A 23,291-nucleotide genomic window follows, 5' to 3' on the forward strand; every position below is an offset into this window, starting at 1 on the left:
GTAGCAGTAGCACGATCTCTCCGTCATGAAGGCTGTCTTCTCTTCGTCCATGGGATGCATCTTGATCTGATTATACCCCGAGAAGGCATCCAGGAAGCTCAACAACTTACACCCTGCGGCACTATCTACCAGGGCGTCTATGCTTGGTAAAGGATATGAATCCTTTGGGCAAGCCTTGTTCAGATCAGTGAAATCGATGCACATGCGCCATTTCCCATTGCTCTTCTTCACCAGCACGACATTTGCCAGCCATTCAGGGTACTGGACTTCCCTGATGTGGCCTGCAGCGAGGAGTTTTTGTGTTTCGTCCCTGATCGCCTGCCTCCTCTCCTCGTTGAACTTTCTTCTTCTTTGTCGCACTGGTCTCACCAAGTTGTCCATCGCCAGATGATGGCACAAGAAGTCGGGATCGATCCCGGGCATGTCCGAAGCGGACCATGCAAAGGCATCCAGATGCCGTTCTATCACCTCAGCAATCTGGTCCTGGAGCTCGACCTCCAGAGATCTCCCCAGCTTGAAGATCTTTCCCCCGATTTCTCTCTCAAGCCACTGCTCGACGGGTTTTGGTCTGGTTTCTCTGGCGATCACCGCCCTGGCGATTCCCAGCTCTCTCGCTTCCTCAGGGCGATTCCTTGCGTCTTCCTCCTCCAGACCAACGTTCCCCTCCCCCAGCTCAACGTCCACCATCTCCACGTCCCTTCCAGCGGTCTCTTCTGCTACCGTCGATCTGGGCTTCACACCAGGAGGCGGGGTGGTCGTTACGTAACTCACCGATCTCTTGTTTTTCAGGCTATTCTCATAGCACTTCTTCGCTTCTTTCTGATCGGATTTGATGGTGATTACCACCCCCTCCATAGACGGCAACTTCACCTTCATGTGCCGGGTCGATGGTATGGCACCTATCCTGTTGAGCGTGGGTCTTCCCAACAGGATGTTGTATGCTGAAGGAGCGTTTACAACAAGGTATTTGATTTTCTCCGTTCTTGAGCCCGCCACATCTGTAAATGTTGTCCTCAATTCTATGTACCCCCTGACCTCCACCTGGTCACCAGCGAAACCATACAAACACCCTCCATAGGGCCTCAGCTGGTCAAGGGGCAGCTCCAACTGCGTGAAAGTCGGCCAGAACATCACGTCTGCCGAGCTTCCTTGGTCCACCAGCACCCTGTGGACCTTTCTTCCTGCTGTGATCAACGAAATCACTATGGGATCGTTGTCATGAGGCACAACATCCCGAAGATCTTGCTTGGTAAATGTAATATCCACTTCCGGCGAGTGGTCTTCAAACATATCCACCGTCATCACAGACCTTGCGTACCTTTTCCTCTGTGATGCGGTGCATCCACCTCCTGAGAAACCCCCTGCAATGGTGTGGATTTCCCCGTGCGTAGGCATCTCGTGCTGCTGAGCCTCAGCACCTGCTGGTTGGGAGCTCGACGCGCCCCCCGTCCTTCTATCCAGCAAGTAATCATTTAGGAAACCGCTCTTAACCAGATCGTCGAGCTGGTATCCTAAAGCTAAACACGAATCCACTGTATGGCCAAAGCCCTGGTGAAACTCACACCAGGCGTCTGGCTTTGGTCCCAGCACCTTGTCGCCCACCTTCTCTGGCGCTTTCAACCTAGCAGATATATTGGGAATGGCGATCAGGTCCGCCAATCCCATGACAAACTTGTGCTTAGGCGGGCGATTGTATTCCCGGCGTGCTGGTTGCTGGCGTCCTTGGCCCCTGCCCTTGTTCTTCCTTGGATCATAAGGATGGCGAGTCCTCTGATCCCTCCTGGCCGCCGCTGTCTCCAGCACCCTCTGAGGCTGGATCCTGGTCTGGGCGCGTGGCCTAGTGGGGGCCACGCTTCCTCTCTTCTCGGCGACTTCACTCTCGTCGGCGATGTGGGCCACCGCAAGTCGCCTAACCTCAGCGAACGTGGCGGGGTGAGCCCTGATCAATGCCTCGCAGAATGGTCCCGGCAGCACGCCCTTCATAAATGCATAGACCAGCATTTCTTCATCTTTAGCCGGCGATCTGACCATCTGCGCCCCAAATCGATTCAAGTAGTCCCTGAGAGACTCTCCCTGGTACTGCCTTATATCAAACAAATCGTAAGACACCCTGGGCGGTGCCTTATTCACGATGTACTGCTCGACGAAAATCTTCGAGAACTGTTGGAAATTGGTAATGTGACCGTTAGGCAGGCTCACAAACCACTCCAACGCCGTTCCCTGGAGTGTGCTCACGAACGTCTTGCAGTATACGGCGTCTGACCCTCCTGACAGCATCATCTGCGTATGGAACGTGGTGAGATGAGCCTCAAGATCCTCCACGCCGGTAAAAACAGCCTTGACAGGTACCACACTCGTAGGAATAGGCGTGTCAGTAATCGCCTGAACGAAAGGCATGGGGAAAACACGAGGCGGCGTTGACGGCGCGACCTCTTCAGCAATAGGACGCCCTTGCTGCTCTTGAAGAGCTTGACGCAGTTCCTCAGTCACCTTACTAAGCTCATCATTCCTGGCCCGAGAGGCGGCCAGGTCCTCATCCATTCTCCCCTGTTCTATGCGCGAGGCTTCCACAGTTGCCTGCAACGAGCGCATGATCTCTACCATCTGTGCCATGGTCATGGCGGCGGCGCCTTCACCAGCGACGGGCGCAACTGGACTTGAACGATTGCTTCTCATTTTTCTCATGAAATTCGACGAATCACAAAATGCAACGAACAACACTTCCTTCAGCGACGATCAACTCAGCGATCAATCGGTCAGACCTGCGCGAAACTCCGCAAGAAACTCAGAAACACAGAAAACCTCCACAGAAACCTGCAACTCCACCAGAAACCACCGCTTCTTCCACGAAAAACCAAACGAACCAAAGAACTCAAATCTTCACCGAACAAAAACTCGCGCAGTCCGCAGAGAACTTCACCTCACCGAACAAACCTCAAACGAACGGTGGAAAACATGAAAACAACGAACAAAACTAGATGAACAGCGAACTACGGTTGTACCAGCACACAACCACACAGAAAATTACGAAAACCTCCAAGAACTCACGCTGCGGATGGGAACAAGTTTTACACGGCCCCACGGTGGGCGCCTGATGATCCTGCCTGTTGACCAGAACGTTGGAACTTGCCTCGTCAAACTTGGATCGACGTGTGCACCGCTTCAACCTCCGTCCTTCTTCAAGATCCACCTCAAGAACCTGCAAAAGAACAGAGTGGCGCCGCTGCGGCCGATCGCACTCCAACGCCCAAGTCAGTGACCGAACCACCAAATACTAAGAGCGAAAACACTCAAGAACTCTCAAGGAACCGTGCAATGTTCTCTCTCCTAGTATGCTCAAGAACTCGCAAGCGTAAAGAGTATAATCTGAACGTGCGTACCTTAAAAGTTCGTTGAGGAACCCTTAAATACCTGGTCACTTTCTCTCTCCAGGTAGTTACAGACCTGGACACGTGGCTCGCATCCAGTCGTACACGTGCCATCATCTGGAGCCTCCTTGACTTGGGCGCTGCTTCTGACTCTCTTTTGGCTAAGTTACTTATGCATGGTACTGCCCAGTGCATAGCTAACTTGGGAGCGCGATCTCTACTAGAATTGGCGAGTTAGGGTGCTCTCGTACACCTTCCCTATGGTCTGGCCGGCCGCCTTCATAATCTGCACCACCTTCATCTTCGGCGATGTGCTTGCTCTGGCGATCTCCAATCACTTGGTCGCCTGAGTTTACATCTGGCGACTTCATCTTCAACTGGGTGATCGCCGGTTCTTGTATGCTGGAGATCGGAGCACGCCAACTTAATAACTGGCGACTACGCGAGCCCCTCGACTTCCTTCCCTTCTGCAAATCTGGCGCCTTGTCAACACGCCTACACTGTAGCTTGGTGCCACGTCATCACTTCCGACTACCAGGGCGGTACAATTTTCATGAATTTTTTATCTTTTTTTTTATTTCTTTTTCTTCTTCTGTTTCTCTCTTCTTCTTTTTTCAATAATAGGAAAAGATTCTTCCTATTTTCAACTTTTTGAACTTTCAAAATCAGAACCAACCATTCCCTTTTCTATATGTATTGCATCTATATTCTCCTTCCTTAGACATGCTAAAGGGTAGAAAATTATATCAATAAAGGTTAAGGTGCAATATTAACAAAAAATTTCTTAGCCCAAAGGGGATATAAAAAAAATGGAATTCTAATATAAAGGTTGGCTTTTTGGCCCTGGCTCCTAATTAACACAAACAAATGCCTCAATCATCTTCATGCTCTTTTATGATGCAACAAAAATAAAAATTAAGCAACCACAACTGTCAAATCATCAGTAAAACTCTTAAAACTGTTTAAGGTTCACACACTCACTTGGTTTAAATGGTCTCATTCCTTTTTGTCTTGTCATTATCTGTCCTAATCAATCATCCTGTTAAATTTTCATGTATCATATTTGAACTACATTTGAATAGGGATTCAATCATATTTTCTTTTCTAACATGTGTCTAATTCATCTCACTATTTAATATTTAAACACAAATTCTTTTTTCCACAATTCAAAATTAATATTCTAGTTCTTTTTTTATTTGAAAAAATAAAAATAAACTAGAAAACAAACAAATTAAATTAGTCAATGTACCGCCCTGGTAGTCAGAGGTGATGACGTGGCATCAAGCTATTGTATAGGCGTGTTGAGAGGACGCCAGGTTGGCAGAAGGGAAGGAGATCGGGGGGGCTCGTGTAGTCGCCAGTTATTAAGTTGGCGTGCTCCGATCTCCATCACACCAATACCGGCGGTCACCCAGTTGAAGATGAAGTCGCCAGAGGTAAACTCAGGCGACCAAGTGATTAGAGATCGCCGAAGCAAGCACATCGCCGAAGATGAAGGTGGCGCAGATTATGAAGGCGGCCGGCGAGACCACAGGGAAGGTGTATACGAAGGCACCCTAACTCGCCAATCCCAGTAGAGATCGCACTCCAGGACAACTATGCACTGGGCAGTACCATGCATAAGTAACTTAGCCAAATGAGAGTCAGAAGCAGCGCCCAAGTCAAGGAGGCTCCAGATGATGGCACGTGTACAGCTGGATGCGAGCCACGTGTCCAGGTCTGTAACTGCCAGGAGAGAGAAAGTGGCCAGGTATTTAAGGGTTCCCCAACGAACTTTTGAGGTACGCACGTTCAAATTGTATTCTTTACGCTTGCGAGTTCTTGAGCATACTGTGAGAGAGAATTGGTTCACGGTTCCTTGAGAGTTCTTGAGTGTTGCTCTTGAAGTATTTGGTGGTTCAGTCACTGACTTGGGCGTTGGAGTGCGATCGGCCGCAGCGGCGCCACTCTGTTCTTTTGCAGGTTCTTGAGGTGGATCGTTGCGAAGGACGGAGGTTGAAGCGGTGCACACGTCGATCCAAGTTTGACGAGGCAAGTTCCAGCGTTCTGGTCAACAGGCAGGATCAGTCAAGAAAGATAATTCAAGACTTAAAATTACCAAACTAATAAAACAGGAAATTTATTCAAAATAAGCAATAAAAGCAAAACAAACAAATAAGCAAATAAACAGAAAACAAAATAATCGAAAAATAAAATAAATAAAATAAGAAAAAATTCAAATAACTGAAAAGAAAAGAGAATTAGAGAGATAAAACCATATTTTTGTTCAATCCTCTCTTCTTAAGAAGTCATCCAGCATTTTGTTAAAATTTTTATCTACAGTCTTGCTTCATTTGCTGGATCTGCCCCCTGAATAATAGAACCTGTCCCCAGGTCAAAAATACATAACCTGCAAAATGATTAGGAGGCATATAGGATTTTATTATTATTATTATTATTATTTACTTTTTTATATATATATATAATCAGCAAAGGTAATAAAACAACATAAAACTAAAATGTGGACTGGGTTGCCTCCCAGTAAGCGCTCTTTTAACGTCATATAGCTTGACGCCTATGTCTTTATGGGTCATCTAAAAGGATTACCATAGTGAGTGTTTCCTGTTCATTACCCAAGTAAGGCTTTACCCTCTTACCATTTACAACCCAACTTCTGTGTGATTTTGGTTCTTCTAACTCTATTGCTCCATAAGGCTTTACCTCTTTCACAACATAAGGACCTGACCATTTAGATTTTAACTTTCCAGGAAAAAGTTTCAATCTAGAGTTGAATAAAAGCACAGATTGCCCAGGGTAAAAATTTCTTTCCACAATCTTCTTGTCATGATATTTCTTTGTGCGTTCCTTATAAAGCTTTGAGGAACTATATGCGTTTAACCTCTTCTCTTCAAGTTCATGGATTTGCAGTTTTCTCTTTTCCCCAGCCGCTTTAGCATCTAAATTTAGTGTTTTTAATGCCCAATATGCTTTATGCTCTAATTCCACCGGAAGATGACAGGCTTTCCCATAAATTAGCTGAAATGGGGAAAGGCCAGTAGGAGTTTTAAATGCCGTTCTATACGCCCACAGAGCTTCATCAAGTTTGATTGACCAATCTTTCCTTGATGCAACCACTGTTTTCTCTAATATTTTCTTGATTTCTCTGTTAGAAACTTCTGCTTGCCCATTTGTCTGTGGGTGGTAGGCTGATGCTACTTTATGACTAACCCCATAATGCTCTAACACTTTCTTCAATTGGATATTACAAAAATGAGACCCACCGTCACTTATCAATACTCTTGGAGTGCCAAATCTGCAAAATATATTCCTTTTAAGAAATTTGATGACTGTCTTGGAATCTGCATATTGTGCTGGAATTGCTTCCACCCATCTAGAAACATACTCAACTGCCACTAGTATATATTCATTTGAAAAAGAAGATGGCAAAGGCCCTATAAAATCAATGCCCCAACAATCAAAGACTTCAATTTCTTGAATATTTTGTAATGGCATCTCATGTCTTCTAGAAATGCTTCCTGTCCTTTGACACCTATCACATCTTTGTACTAATGCATGTGTATCTTTAAACAACGAAGGCCAGAAAAAACCTGATTGAAGAATTTTTGCAGCTGTCTTTTCCCCATTAAAATGTCCTCCATATGCTGAATTATGGCATTGCCATATAATGTTATTGGCTTCATCTGAAGAAACACATCTTCTCAGCAAGTTATCTGCACCCATTTTAAACAAATGAGGATCATCCCACACATAATGATTGGCATCCTTAAAAAATTTTCTTTTTTTATGCCAGTCCAAATTCTCCGGGATTGTTCCAGTAGCTTTAAAATTGGCCATGTCTGCAAACCATGGCCTCTTTTTGATTATCAGTAGCTTCTCATCTGGAAATTCAGCAAGAACCTCCGGCTCTAATGTGGTTACCTCATCATTTGCTAGTCTTGATAAATGATCTGCTACATTGTTCTCACATCCTTTCTTATCTTTGATCTCCAAATCAAATTCCTGCAACAAAAGTATCCATCGTATAAGTCTTGGCTTAGAATCTGCTTTATTCAATAAATATTTTATTGCAGCATGATCAGTGAAAACAATGACTTTAGAACCTATCAAATAAGATCGAAATTTCTCAAGTGCATACACTATAGCTAGTAGTTCTTTTTCTGTTGTGGTGTAATTACTTTGAGTTTCATTCAAAACTTTACTTGCATAGTGTATTACTTGAAAAATTCTTTCTTTCCTTTGTCCTAAAACTGCTCCTATTGCATAATCACTAGCATCACACATTATCTCAAAATTAAGTTTCCAATCAGGAACAGTTATGATAGGTGCAGAAATGAGTTTTTCTTTCAAGATATTAAAAGCAGTTAAACAATTATCATCAAATTTTGTACCGACCAGGTCATCGGGTGTGATGATGTGGACAAGTGAAAGGTAGGTGGTCAAAAGGTCAACATGGTCGCCGTATGTAGAAGCGGCGACTGGATATGCAGAGCCGGTTATCGCCGGGACGTGTCGCTATCCGAGAGGAAGACATCGCCTAAACAGACATCGCCTAAGTAAGAGATCGCCTAAGTAAGACATCGCCCGAAGAGTCAACCCGCGTGACGTAAGCATTTCACAGAGAGGGGCCCACACGATGGAATAACCCTAAGTTGGGTGGCGGCACTGTGGGTCCCTCCGCACAAAATAAACGATCAAGTCAAAAGGGCACGTGACAGTGCCCACGTGCTCATTAAAGATCTTCAAGGAAGGCTGCATGCATGACACGTGTTCAATTAGGGCACTCGAACAGTATGATGGCGCGAGAAATACAGTGCTCAAGTTAGAGCCCAAGTGGCCATAAGATTATATACATTGCACTCCAGATAAGGGAAGCCCATGGGCCAGATACGCTAAGATCCTAAAGATAGCGGCGCAAGGACCTTCTCCAAGGAACCCTAGATAATAGCAAGCAATGCAGAGGTAAACCCTAGTTTTCACCTATATATAGGGCACGAATAAGCCATAGTGAGGTACGTTTTTTTTTACAGTTGCATGAGTTTTAACCTAGTTTTCATAAAGTTACTCAGAGTAGTAGTCTCTAGTTGTTCTTGACGGCACACCCAGCTGTGAGCACAAGGCAATTAGGGCTACACAGTTTAGTTACACAGTTCCAGTTGTTGAGATTATTATACAGCTTCTAGTTACTTTGGTGTTTCTCGATAGCTGACTTGAGCGTCGGAGTGCAAACGGCCGCGAGGGCGCCCCTTTGTTCTTCCTTTTCAGGTACTGACAGGCGAAGCAAAGCGAAGGTGCTCTAATTCGTTAGAACAAGCCACGCACAAAGACGACCCAGGTCAACCGGCCAGAACATCTGGCGCCCACCGTGGGGCCGATATAAACATCGGTTCCACCACACAAGATTTCAGTTCAAGATTTTCAACACTCAGATAAGTCGAGAGGATTCCCGGAGAGCCATGGCCACCCGACCAGCACGCGCTAGGAGTGAAGAGATGACCTTACAGCAGCTCATGGGGATGGTGCACGGGCTACAAGACGCAGTGGCCGCCTCGAAAGTAGAACAGGAGCGCATGCAGGCAGACCTCACAGCTTCTCAAGTAAGAAGCGAGGAACTCCATCGCACCAACGAGGAGTTACGTCATAGATGGCGGGCCAGAGACGAACCGGAGGCTACATCCCCACCCAGGGAATTCACAACACCGTTTTCACAAGCAATCTTGGAGACAGCAATTCCCAACACGTTCACGGGTCCCAAAGCAATGTTCATAGGAACGGAGGACCCCGAAGCGCATCTCACGGCGTTCCACACGCAGATGTTACTAGTAGGTGGATCAGACGCTGCTAAATGCAAGCTTTTCATGAGCACCCTGACAAGGATGGCCATGGACTGGTTCATCAGCCTCCTAGAGGGCCACGTCACGTCCTTCGCCCAACTTTCGAAACTATTTAGAGAACAGTACCTAGCCAACAGAACTCCCGCCCCAGTCTCGTACGACCTCTTTGACGTCAAGCAGTTCCAAGGTGAAACCCTAAAGGAATACATAAGCCGCTTCGGGGTGCAGGTGGTGAAAGTAGGTACCAAGAAGGAACCACCGAAGGCGATGCGGGTATGGACATGACGTTGGAGGTAGCCATGGACGGCGACGTAACCATGGGAGATGTTGAGTCGGAGCCTGAGAATAGCGTTGGAGTAGAAGAAGAGGAGAGCAGCCCAGAGGCAGCCAGGGAGCCAAGCATTGTGAGAGCCTTGCTCGCTAGCGAGAGGAGGCCACGCCCAGTTAGGGATTGGCTCGAGAAGGAGATCAGTGGTAAAATTTTCAAGTTGGGGAAAAATTTAGATGACGGGACACAGGAGCAGATCGCCAAGGTGATAGGCAAGCATCTAGACGCGTTCGCATGGTCTACCTCGGATATGCCAGGAATCGACCCCGATTTTTTATGTCATCGCCTAGCAATGGACCCCCAGGTCAGACCGGTCCGACAAAGAAGAAGAAAGTTCAATGAGGAAAGGAGACAGGCGATCAGGGACGAAACGCAAAAACTCCTCGAGGCGAGCCACATCAAGGAGATACAGTACCCGGAATGGCTAGCCAATGTCGTGTTGGTAAAGAAGAGCAACGGGAAATGGCGAATGTGTGTGGACTTTACAGATCTAAATAAAGCCTGTCCAAAGGATTCCTATCCTTTGCCAAGTATTGACGCCCTAGTGGACAGCGCAGCAGGATGTAAATTGTTGAGTTTCTTAGACGCGTTCTCAGGGTACAACCAAATTAAGATGCACCCCATGGATGAGGAAAAAACTGCCTTCATGAGGGAGAAGTCGTGCTATTGCTACAAAGTAATGCCTTTTGGGCTGAAGAACGCGGGAGCCACATATCAAAGATTGATGGACAAAGTGCTTGCACCTATGCTCGGGAGAAACGTGCAAGCTTACGTCGACGATATGGTCGTAACATCCCTAGAGAAGAACCAGCACATAGCCGACTTGGAGGAGCTATTCGTTACGATAGCCAAATACAAGCTAAAACTGAACCCCGAGAAGTGCATTTTCGGCGTGGAAGCGGGAAAGTTCTTAGGTTTCCTCTTGACCGAAAGAGCGATCGAAGCAAACCCCGACAAGTGTGCGGCCATTCTGGCAATGAGGAGCCCTGCTACGGTGAAGGAAGTGCAGCAGCTCACGGGCCGGATGGCCGCCCTGTCGCGATTTGTGTCTGCCAGTGGAGAAAGAGGTCACCCCTATTTCCAATGTTTGAAAAGGAACAATAGATTTGTCTGGACGAAGGAGTGCGAAGAGGCTTTCGTAAAACTCAAAGGGTACTTGGCAAGCCCCCCGGTCCTGTGCAAACCCCAAGTAGGAGCGCCCCTTAGACTATACTTCGCTGTAACCGAGAAGGCGCTGAGTGCGGTGCTCGTACAGGATCAGGATCAAGTTTAGAAGCCCGTTTATTTTGTCAGCAAGGTATTGCGGGGCCCAGAAGTGAGATATCAGGCCTTGGAGAAAGCGGCATTGGCAGTAGTGTTTTCAGCGAGGAGGTTGCGCCACTACTTCCAGAGTTTTACAGTGTTTGTAATGACTGACTTACCTATCCAGAAGGTCCTGAAGAAACCAGATGTGGCTGGAAGAATGGTAAAATGGGCGGTAGAGTTGTCGGAGTTCGACATCAAGTACGAGCCCCGGGGACCAATCAAGGGACAAATCTTCGCTGACTTCGTGGTCGAATTATCCTCTGAAACAGTGCAAAGCGCCAGAGATGGTTTTCGTTGGGTACTCTCAGTGGACGGGTCCTCTAACCAGTTGGGCAGCGGGGCCGGGGTAATTCTAGAAGGACCCAACGGCGTGTTGATAGAACAGTCCCTAAAATTTGCCTTTAAAGCCAGCAACAACCAGGCGGAGTACGAGGCTTTGATCGCTGGTGTTTTGTTGGCAAAGGAGATGGGAGCAAGGGTGCTGTTGGCTAAAAGCGATTCATTGCTAATCACAGGCCAAGTGATCGGCGAGTTCCAGGCTAAAGATCCGCAGATGGCAGCCTATTTGGAGTATGTGCGGGAGTTGAGGAAGTCTTTCGTCTCTTTCGAAGTAGTGCATGTGCCAAGGGAGCAGAACGCCCGGGCTGACTTACTGGCAAAGCTCGCCAGTTCGGGCAAGGGGGGCAGGCAGAGGACCGTCATACAAGAGACCCTGAAGACACCTCGAGCGTTCGTGGCAGACCACCAAGTTCTCCAAATCTGCAAGTCAAAGGAAGGGATATCAAGAAGTCATAAGTCCCTATCTCAGGAGACCTTGAGAACGCCAAGGGTTAGAGCGCATCCAGTAGGGGAGATAAAAATGACGCAAGTTTGCGCCGTCCACGAGCCAGACACATGGATTACGCCATACCAGCGATACATCACAGATGGCTTACTCCCAATAGACTCAACGGAAGCTAGGAAGGTAAAGAGGAACTCCAGCAAGTTCACCCTCATCGATGGTGAGTTGTACAGGTTTGGGTTCACACATCCCCTGTTAGTATGTGTGCATGGAGAGAGGTGCACGAGAATTATGACCGAGCTTCATGAAGATATTTGCGGGAGTCACATCGGAGGTCGAGCATTGGCAACAAGAACCATCCGTGCGGGCTATTATTGGCCGACAACGAGGGAAGACTGCAAGCGATATGCCCAACGTTGCAAGCAGTGCCAGGAGCAAGCCGATTGGCACAAGGCGCCTCCGGAAGAGTTGAAATCAATCTACAGTCCCTGGCCTTTCCACACATGGGGAATTGATATCCTGGGACCCTTCCCATTGGTGATTAGGCAGATGAAGTATTTGGTTGTGGTGGTCGAATACTTCACGAAGTGGATTGAAGCAGAACCAGTAGCCCAGATCACAGCGCACAAGATACAGAACTTCGTGTGGAAGAATATTGTGTGTCGCTTCGGTGTGCCCAAGCGTCTGGTGTCGGATAATGGGACTCAGTTCGCAAGTCACCTGCTGAAGAAGCTATGCGAGGACGTTGGAACTCAACAGGTGTTTGCTTCTGTGGAACACCCGCAAACGAATGGGCAGGTAGAGTCGGCTAATCGGGTTTTACTAAGAGGTTTGAAGAGAAGATTGGAGAAGGCCAAAGGGTCTTGGGCCGAGGAAGTTCCCCGTATAATATGGGCGTACCACACCACTGAACAGTCAGGGACCCACGAAACCCCATTCAGCTTGGTGTACGGGTGCGACGCAATGATCCCCATTGAAATCCAGGAAAGCTCGCCGAGATTCCAAAACTTCGTGGCAGAAGACTCGAATGCAGAAAGGAGGATGAACTTAGACTTGTTGGATGAGGTCAGGGAGGAGGCAAGGGTAAAGGCCGAGGCGATAAAGAGAAGAGTCGAACGCTCGTACAATTTTAGGGCAAGGCCAAGATAGTTCAGAGATGGCGACCTGGTAATGAGGAAGGCCCACCTGTACGAGATGCAGAATAAACTGTCACCCAAATGGACGGGACCGTTTAGAATAACCGAAGCACTCGGGAATGGCGCCTATCGTTTGGAAACACTGGAGGGAGGGGCGATTCCTCGCACTTGGAACGCTACCCACCTCAAATTTTATTACAGTTGAAACATTGTAAGTAGCAGTTAATTCGAACAGTCAAGTGAAAACAGTTTTTCAAGGTGGCGCTCTTTTTCCCTGAGAAGGGTTTTTTAATGAGGCCACCCAATAAAGAAAGTTCGAATTTATCGAAGTATCCCAGTTATTGAGTTTGCAAGATTGTCATTTTAAGTTTTCAAAGAAAAGACTTTGTCGTCCTTGTGTAATTTAGGGCAGATTCAGATCGCATGCATTCAGTCCAAAGTTTTAAGACCTCATCGCCACCTCGGGATCGGAGGGAAAAGTATAAAGTTTAAGCCCTCGTCACCAGTTGGCGATCGGAGGTAACGGTTAAGTTTTAAGTCCTCATCGCTGCTTGGCGATTGGAGGCACAAGTCAAGTTTTAAGTCCTCATCGCCACTCGGCAATTGGAGGCACAAATTAAGTTTTTAAGTCCTCATCGCCACCTAGCGATCGGAGGCACAAGTATAAAGTTTTGAAGTTCTTGTCGCCACCTGGCAATCGGAGGTGAAAGTTAAGTTTTAAGTCCTACTCGCCTAGAACGAGTATAGGCGAGAACAGAATAAAAAGTCCTACTCGCCTAGAGTGAGTATAGGCGAGAACAGATCAGAAGTCCTACTCGCCTAGAACGAGTTTAGGCGAGAACAGATTAAGAAGTCCTACTCGCCAAGAACGAGTATAGGCGAGAGTTCAGAGCAAGATGATAGATATGTACAGTATGAGTTCAAACCCGGGCGCCTAGTCCTTGAGCAGGGGTTAAGGGATTCCTTCGGGACACCCCCTCCTCAAGTATTAGTAGCTAGCCCCGGTACCAGATAACAGTTAAAACCCGGGCGCCTAGTCCTTGAGCAGGGGTTAAGGGATTCCTTCGGGACGCCCCCTCCTCAAGTATGAATAGCTAGCCCCGGTACCAGAGAAAGTCCTCCTCACCCTCGAGTGAGTACAGGCAAGATAAGGTTAAAAGCCCTCAGTGCATCCAGGGGAAAGGTAGCCCTGGGCAATGTTGAGGCACCAGAGAAAGTCCTCCTCACCCTCGAGTGAGTACAGGCAAGATAAGGTTAAAAGCCCTCAGTGCATCCAGGGGAAAGGTAGCCCTGGGCAATGTTGAGGTACCAGAGAAAGTCCTCCTCACCCTCGAGTGAGTACAGGCAAGATAAGGTTAAAAGCCCTCAGTGCATCCAGGGGAAAGGTAGCCCTGGGCAATGTTGAGGCACCAGAGAAAGTCCTCCAGAGAAAGTCCTCCTCACCCTCGAGTGAGTACAGGCAAGATAAGGTTAAAAGCCCTCAGTGCATCCAGGGGAAAGGTAGCCCTGGGCAATGTTGAGGCACCAGAGAAAGTCCTCCTCACCCTCGAGTGAGTGCAGGCAAGATAAGGTTAAAAGCCCTCAGTGCATCCAGGGAAAAGGTAGCCCCTGGGCAATGTTGAGGCACCAGAGAAAGTCCTCCTCACCCTCGAGTGAGTACAGGCAAGATAAGGTTAAAAGCCCTCAGTGCATCCAGGGAAAAGGTAGCCCCTGGGCAATGTTGAGGCACCAGAGAAAGTCCTTCTCGCCGACGAGCGAGTTTAGGCAAGAAAAAGTCCTTCTCACCAACGAGCGAGTTCAGGCAAGAGAAAGTCCTTCTCGCCGACGAGCGAGTTCAGGCAAGATAAAGTCCTTCTCACCGACGAGCGAGTTCAGGCAAGAACAGAATAAAAGACCTCTTTGCTTAAGCAAATTGAGGCAAGTTCGAAAGTTTTAGGTGATGACCTAGAAATACACGTGCAGATCAGGCAAGCGAGATGTCAGATACTACAAATGACTCCTGCCCATTGCTCAGTAAGTAATTTTGTGTCAAAAGTTGTTACTATAGACTAACTGTTTGTTCAGGATAAGTTGATTTCCAGGAAATTAGGCATCAGTTTGCGCTAAGTTAATTGGGTTGAGTAAAATCAACCAAGTTATCAGGCGATCGCACAACAGGTAAAAGATAAATCATGAGCATAAGTTAACACGGTTCGAAGAAAGAGGCCATTACAAACAGATTCGTTGCACATAGACGGAGGTTGAGTATGTAAGCCTTTCAGAGTGTTTCTAAAGAAAATGTCAGATAAGAACAAATGAAAACGCTAGTCTGAGGGTACGATTTTGCCGTCTACCATTTCGTGGAAAATTGAGAACTGAGAGAGGTCCAAGTCGGGGGTTGGTTCTCGTCGCTTCCCTCATAAGTATGGACAACCAGGGGAACATCAGGACGCGGCGACGACATGTCTGGCTCCACTACAGGTTGGGGAGATGAAGCGTTCACCAGAGCGTATCAAAGGTTTTAAAGAGAAGCAGAAAGACAATGTAACAGTAGGGGTGGCGCGAGAAGTTAGAATTTTGAAGGTTATGGGAAGCGCAAACGACACGAAATGACAACTGTTGATGGATCCACGCGTCATTGGGTGGGAGAAGGTTGGTGAAGTGTCAAATCAGACACCGGCGTGCGCATTAGCGTACGAGCCACGTAGATCGCCGGAATATAAACTCACCCTCCCGGGTCGCCAGGGGCGATGACGTGATCGGGAAGTGCGAGAGGGGTGACCGCCAACAAGTCCTCGGCAAACGAAGGGCTAGGCGATCTGACGTCGCTACGAGCAATATGTCGCCAATCATCCCAATGAGCTCTGGCGCGATAATGCTGAAGATTCAAACACGAAAGCCCAAACGGAAAGGCATCCATCATAAAAGCGCAAATCGAGCAGAGCCATAAACAAGGCAACCAAGGACAGGATGCTTCAGGAATGGGAATCAACAAATCTAAGAAATTCACGCCAAGCGTAGAGGCGATATCAGAGTGACATGTGCGGCATGACAAAGAACATAAGCATGCAAGATAATGTGAACAGCATTTCAGCACAAGTAACAGTGTAGGACCAATGTTAGGGTTACAGACCAAAGTTTATAACATTCGCAAAATGGAATTGTGAACCTATATACGTCCTAAATATCTACACAAAAAGCAAGAGCACATCACTCATCGGGGGTCCCAGGCTTCAAGCAGTGCGACGAAAGGGCCCCGTCTCCAAACTGCAAGGCCCGAGTCAGAAGAGTCCTCTGATGATCGTTTAACTTCGAACCTACGTGAAAGAAAGGAGTAAAGTATAATGAGAAACATACGTGAAACAAAGTATCTCTGAGTGGAATCATAACAAAGAAGCGGGAAGGTCATGAAAAGGCCTCACACACATATATATTTTTTAAGAAGCTCAGCATTATATTCCAAGCTTATTAAGGCAGCCGCATCAAATCCTCCAACACCCGCCAGGATCTTGCAAGCTTCCTGATCCCTTGAAGACAGTTTCTTAAGGGGTTTAGATTTCAAAGCTTTTGCGTCCTTTGTCCAGTACAAAGGAAAGCCATCCAGGGCAGAAGGCACCAAGCTGTAGCAACATACCTTAAAAAACCTGCTTTTCCACCCTGTGAAGGCTTGCTGAAAGGGAGTCAAAAGAATCCTACCAGGGACATTGCTAAGGGTTACCCAAAGATTGTTTCTCTGCCTCTTCACCTCAAAGAAGTGAAGAAAGATGTCCACAGAAGGCGCACATCCAAGGAAGCCAAACAAAATATCAAAGGCCTTCACGAAGGCCCAACTGTTAGGATACAGTTGGGCTGGAGCGGTGTTCATCTCCGTTAACAGCTCCCTCTCGAACCTGGAAAAGGGAAGGCGTACGCCGACGCACTTAAAAACCACTTGATAGAAATAGAAAAAGGGGACCCCGTTATTAGATCGTTCATCCCCGCACACCGGTTCCCCCATTGACGATGTCATCATCGTGCCTCTTTGCGAAGGCACGATGGTCATAGGAGCATGCTTCCCCCACGTGCTCCCTCAAGGCCCTGGAGGAAAGTAAGCAAGAGTACTCGTCGAGTAGTTCACTCGAAGCCCAGGGATAGAGATCCTTGTAACTCACTCGGGAGGAAGATGGATTGGCAGACATCCTAGGGTGTACTGGCAGGAAAGAAACTGGGGTCAAAGGGTCAGTAATGCAACAAAGAGAAGGGTCACAAAGAAAGAACGTGGGGCAAGAAGTTCTTGGAAAGAAGGTGAATAGTGCGAGGAAGATACGAAAGAAGCATAGACAATGAGTTGAGATGCGGGGTTTTCAAGATTCGAGCCTCATGATTGCAGCAGTAAAGCAAGTGTTTCGTGAGTGGGCCACGTGTCGCGAGGTAAAGGTACAGATCAAAACGTCATTTATATCACTCAGAGAATGTCACATCGTCAGAGCCCTTGAGGGTACGTTGCGCCGGCGATGCAGAAATGTCACTTCAATCGATCGGAAGATGGCGTGTCATCATAACGCCGCAAGGGCAGTAGGGGGCAAGCTTTAGTCTTTTCGCTGAGAACAAGTTATCAGCTCAAGACTGGGGGGCTTGTGTACCGACCAGGTCATCGGGTGTGATGATGTGGACAAGTGAAAGGTAGGTGGTCAAAAGGTCAACATGGTCGCCGTATGTAGAAGCGGCGACTGGATATGCAGAGCCGGTTATCGCCGGGACGTGTCGCTATCCGAGAGGAAGACATCGCCTAAACAGACATTGCCTAAACAGACATCGCCTAAGTAAGAGATCGCCTAAGTAAGAGATCGCCTAAGTAAGACATCGCCCGAAGAGTCAACCCGCGTGACGTAAGCATTTCACAGAGAGGGGCCCACACGATGGAATAACCCTAAGTTGGGTGGCGGCACTGTGGGTCCCTCCGCACAGAATAAACGATCAAGTCAAAAGGGCACGTGACAGTGCCCACGTGCTCATTAAAGATCTTCAAGGAAGGTTGCATGCATGACACGTGTTCAATTAGGGCACTCGAACAGTATGATGGCGCGAGAAATACAGTGCTCAAGTTAGAGCCCAAGTGGCCATAAGATTATACATTGCACTCCAGATAAGGGAAGCCCATGGGCCAGATACGCTAAGATCCTAAAGATAGCGGCGCAAGGACCTTCTCCAAGGAACCCTAGATAATAGCAAGCAACGCAGAGGTAAACCCTAGTTTTCACCTATATATAGGGCACGAATAAGCCCTAGTGAGGTACGTTTTTTTTACAATTGCATGAGTTTTAACCTAGTTTTCATAAAGTTACTCAGAGTAGTAGTCTCTAGTTGTTCTTGACGGCACACCCAGCTGTGAGCACAAGGCAATTAGGGCTACACAGTTTAGTTACACAGTTCCAGTTGTTGAGATTATTATACAGCTTCTAGTTACTTTGGTGTTTCTCGCTAGCTGACTTGAGCGTCAGAGTGCAAACGGCCGCGAGGGCGCCCCTTTGTTCTTCCTTTTCAGGTACTGACAGGCGAAGCAAAGCGAAGGTGCTCTAATTCGTTAGAACAAGCCACGCACAAAGACGACCCAGGTCAACCGGCCAGAACAAATTTAAAAGGAGTATCCTTATTGAGAAGGTTGCATAGGGGCTTCGAAATCTTGGAGAAATCTTTAATAAATCTTCTGTAAAATCCAGCATGCCCTAGAAAACTTCTGATTCCTTTGATGTTGACTGGTGGAGGTAACTTCTCAATGACTTCAACTTTTGCTTTATCTACCTCCAGCCCTTTATGAGAAATTTTATGGCCTAAGACAATTCCTTCAGTGACCATGAAATGACATTTCTCCCAATTTAGCACAAGATTTGTCTCCACACATCGCTTCAGTACGAGATCAAGATTAGCTAAACAATCATCAAAAGAAGATCCAAACACAGAAAAGTCATCCATAAAAACTTCAATGCATTTCTCAATCATATCTGCGAAAATAGCAAACATACACCTTTGGAAAGTTGCTAGCGCATTACATAAACCAAATGGCATTTTCGATAAGCAAAAACGCCAAATGGGCAAGTAAATGCTGTCTTCTCTTGATCTTCTGGATTAACCACAATTTGATTATATCCTAAATAACCATCCAAAAAACAATAATATTCTTTACCTGCCAATCTTTCTAACATTTGATCCATAAAAGGTAATGGATAATGATCTTTCCGCGTAGCTTGATTCAGTTTCCTATAATCAATGCACATCCTCCATCCTGTAACAGTTCTTGTAGGAATTAATTCATTTTTTTCGTTATAAATAACTGTCATACCTCCTTTCTTAGGTACCACCTGTACCGGACTAACCCACGCACTGTCTGAAATGGGATAAATCATTCCTGCTTCTAAAAGCTTTTGTACCTCCTTTCTAACAACCTCCTTCATGGAAGTATTTAAGCGCCTTGGTGGTTGAGCCACAGGTTTGAAATCTTGCTCCATGTGAATTTTATGCATGCAATATGCTGGGCTTATACCTTTCAAGTCAGCAAATGTCCATCCTATAGCTTCTTTATTTGCCATCAACACTTTTATCAACTTTTGTTGTTCCTCTTTGGATAAATGGTTGCTTATGATAACTGGCTTCTCCCCATTTTCTTCAAGAAAAACATATTTCAAATGAGTTGGCAACTGTTTCAACTCTATTTTCTGAGGGGTGTTGGCTTTGTTCAGTTCTAATTCATCAAAAATCCTTTGTTGAACTTCTTTTGTCTTTCCCAGCTCTAACAAACATTCCTTGACTTCCTTCTCCCCACAGTCCTCACAATTTTCATTATCATTTAAGATTGCTTTCATCAATGAATCATCTATAAATATTTCTCTGTGATTTTCCAAATACAGTTCATCCAATGCATCCATCCTAAAACAATCATTCTGATGAATCGGATGTTTCATTGCTTCAAATACATCAAAGCTAACTTCTTCATCCTGCACTCGAACCTTCAACTTTCCTTCATCCACATCAATAATAATTTTTGCAGTCTTCATAAATGGGCGTCCAAGAATAAGAGGTACTTCAACATCTTCCTCTATGTCCATGATCACAAAATCAACTGGGAAGTAAAATTTGTCTACCTTCACCAAAAGATCCTCTACTATCCCATGTGGATATTTTATTGATCTGTCAGCTAATTGCAGTGTCATCCTTGTAGGCAGAATTTTAACATCCCCGATTTTCTTCAACATAGATAGTGGCATCAGATTTATGCTTGCCCCAAGATCTAGTAATGCTTTGGCCACTGTAAAATTTCCTATTGTGACTGGTAAAGTAAAACTCCCAGGATCTTTAGATTTTTGTGGCAATGATTTTTGAATAATGGCACTACATCCTGCTTCTAGCTCCACAATTCCTTGTTCTTTTAATCTTCTCTTCTTGGTCAACAAATCCTTAATAAATCTGGCATAAGTAGGCATTTGTTCCAAAGCTTCAGTGAACGGAATACTTATCTCTAGTTGTTTTAGAATTTCACAGAATCTGATAAACTGTCCTTCTATATTCTTTCTGGAGGGAGCATGTGGATAAGGTAAATCTACAATTGGAACACTTTTTTTTTCATTCTCTTTTTCCTTTTTTTTCTTTTCTTCCTGTACCCTCTCATTTTTTTCTTTCACTTCTCCCTCTTCACTCTTGTTTTTTTCTTCCTCTTCTTTTTTTTCTTCCCTATCAATTTTTCTTTCTTCACTCTCTATGTCTCTTTCCTTACATTGTAGATTATCACCAATCCCCTTTCCTACAACTACTCCACTTCTTGTAGTGATTGACTTACATTTCTCCCTGAGTTCCCTCAACTCTTGTGTAAGTTGCTTAATTTGTGTCTCAAAATTCTCAACGTTCTTCTGCACAACCAACATGGTGTGTGTAAATTTTTTTTGTAGAATCTTCCATTTTTCTCATTCTCTCTTGGGACACATGATCTAATAGTTGGAGTTGTTGAAAAGTTCCTTGCTTTCCTTGATCTTCCATGTCAAACGCTTTTTCTTCAAAAGAAATATTTTGGTAAGCACATTGCTCACTGGAATGCTCACCTCCACACAGTTCGCACCTTAATTCTTGATTCTGCCTTTGAATAACATGTAATTGTTGAGGCAATTTCGCCATTTGTGTGGTTAACTGCTCAACCTGTTGTGTCAAAATTTGATTTTGAGCCAATAATGTATCTTCAATCCATCCTTTCTTCCGAGTACTTCGTCCATCATACTCCTCTTGAGAATCTGTTGATGCCAATCCATTAATAATCCTCGTTGCTTGTTCGGCATCAAGAGTCATCATTGTGCCACCAGCTGCGGCATCTAAGAGCATCTTCATATCAAATTTGAGACCATTAATGAATATGCTCAGTTGAGCAATGTCTTCAAACCCATGATTTGGGCATTTTCTCAATATCATCTTAAATCTTTCCCATGTCTCACAAAAAGACTCCTCTGCTCCTTGTCTGAACATAGAGATTTCAGACTTAGCTTTAATGTAGCGAGAGATTGGAAAAAATCTTTGCAGAAATTTTTCTTCTACATCCTTCCAGCTCGTCAGGCTCTGATTTGGAAGTGAACTAAGCCAATCCTTAGCTTTTCCTGCCAATGAAAAAGGAAACAAGCGCATACAAACATTATCAACATCATCTGATTCAAAGCCCATTACTCCCACCAATTCATAAAATGTATTCAAATGTGAATATGGATCTTCATGCTCCATTGCTGTGAATTGATGGGCACTGATAAGAGTAAGAAAATTGGGATTTATTTCCAAGGCCTTAGCGGTAGAAGGTATTGCGATACTAGAATAATGTCGTGGTCCTTGGTATATGACATAATCTCCAAGTGTCTTCTTGGCTTGTTCTTCTGCCATGTTGCTTCCTAAAATATTAATGGAAAAGAAGAAAAAAAAAGTATATTTTTTTTATTTTTTTATTTTTTTATTTTTATTTTTTAAAAATAAACAGAAATTTAAATTGCTAACTAAAATAAAATCAATAACTTCCTAAACTATAAATTAAAACATAAAATAAAACAAAACAAAACACTAAAATGACACTAAGAAAATAAAACAAAGATATTCAGAAAAAAAATAAAAATAAAAATAAAAAATAAAAAATATAACAAAAATAGAAATAAAAATATATAAATAAAATAAAAACTAAAACAGAATAGAAGAAAACAATGAAGACGAAAAATAACTAAAATCAAGAAATAAAAACAGAATAAACAAAATACTAGAAATAAAAACAAAATAGAATAAAACAAATAAAACAAAACGTAATCAACTAACTAACTTATTTTAAAGATACTACGTAAACTAACGTAAAAATAAAAGTGAAAACTAGTAATAGATAAATAATTAAAACAAATAAATAAAAACTACCTAAGCCTAAATAAAACTACGTAACTAAACCTAAAAATAACTAAAATCAAATAAAATCAAATAAAAAAAATAAAAAAAATCTGTAAAAAAAATAAAAAAAATTAAAAATTAAAACAATCAAAACAATTAAAATATTCACAATATTTAGGAAATTATACTCAACAAATCAAACCTGTTCTCCGGCAACGGCGCCAAAAACTTGATGACTTTTTACGGCAAGTGCACCGCTTTGTCAGAAGTAATAATTGTCCCTAAGGACGGATATCGATCCCACAAGGAACAGTGAATTATTATCAAGTACAATAATCGCTAAATATAGAACAAAACAATTAAAAGTGTATTGAAAGTGGTTGTGTTGGCAATGATCAATAAGAAAACAGACAAAGAATTAGTTGTTTCAATTGGAAAAATAGGGATTAGGTTTCATCTCTCTCACTCTCATGTATTTTGATTAGCATGTCAATATTAAGTTCTTTGATTGAAATTGATGCCCGTATAAAAATCATCTATATCGATTCCTCGCATATAAAATCCTTAAGAATGTCCCCTAACTATCGATCCCTCGCATAATTATAAGAACAACTTAGAACGAAGCTCAGACGTTTAATAGCAATTAACAGTTCAAGTCTATTCCTAGCACTTAAATATGTTAAGTATTGTTGTTTAGGTCCGAACCCTAAAAATACGTCCCGGTCAGATTTAAGATTCTCAATTTGTCACGGAAAATTAAAAGTAAAACAACAATACCAATAATCAATCAAGAACTGAATATTAATATATAAAATATCACCTCAATACATAAGATTTTGAGCAGATTACTCTCAATCCCAAAGGTAGAATTAGCCACGCATACTTCTATCACCTTCCATTCTCCCAATTGGGTTACAATTCACTCTATGGTGTTTTCCTCTCAATCCGGCACCCTAAGGTTGAGCCTCTAGCGCTCTATTTATCCTAGTTTTCTAGGGTTAGGTTGTTTATTGTGTCGCGCTAATGGGCTAAATGATAAAACATAAAAAAGGCCCAATCTTTCTTTGCATCTTTTCCATTCTGGGACCTTCTATCTTTATCTTTTTAGCTCAAATCATTCATCTTTAATCCAAATCTCCAATCTTCCTTAGAAATCTGCAATTAACACCAAATTTGGGAATAAAATACTCTTAT

The 23,291-nt window shown here is 44.5% G+C and overlaps 1 pseudogene; it reads left to right on the plus strand.

The window, feature by feature from the left end:
• Window positions 1–21,126: 21,126 nt before the first annotated feature.
• On the plus strand, window positions 21,127–21,232 carry LOC137819911 (small nucleolar RNA R71; annotated as a pseudogene).
• The last annotated feature ends 2,059 nt before the right edge of the window (window positions 21,233–23,291 follow it).

Source organism: Phaseolus vulgaris, chromosome 10 (assembly GCF_000499845.2).
Source record: "Phaseolus vulgaris cultivar G19833 chromosome 10, P. vulgaris v2.0, whole genome shotgun sequence".
NCBI lineage: Eukaryota > Viridiplantae > Streptophyta > Magnoliopsida > Fabales > Fabaceae > Phaseolus > Phaseolus vulgaris.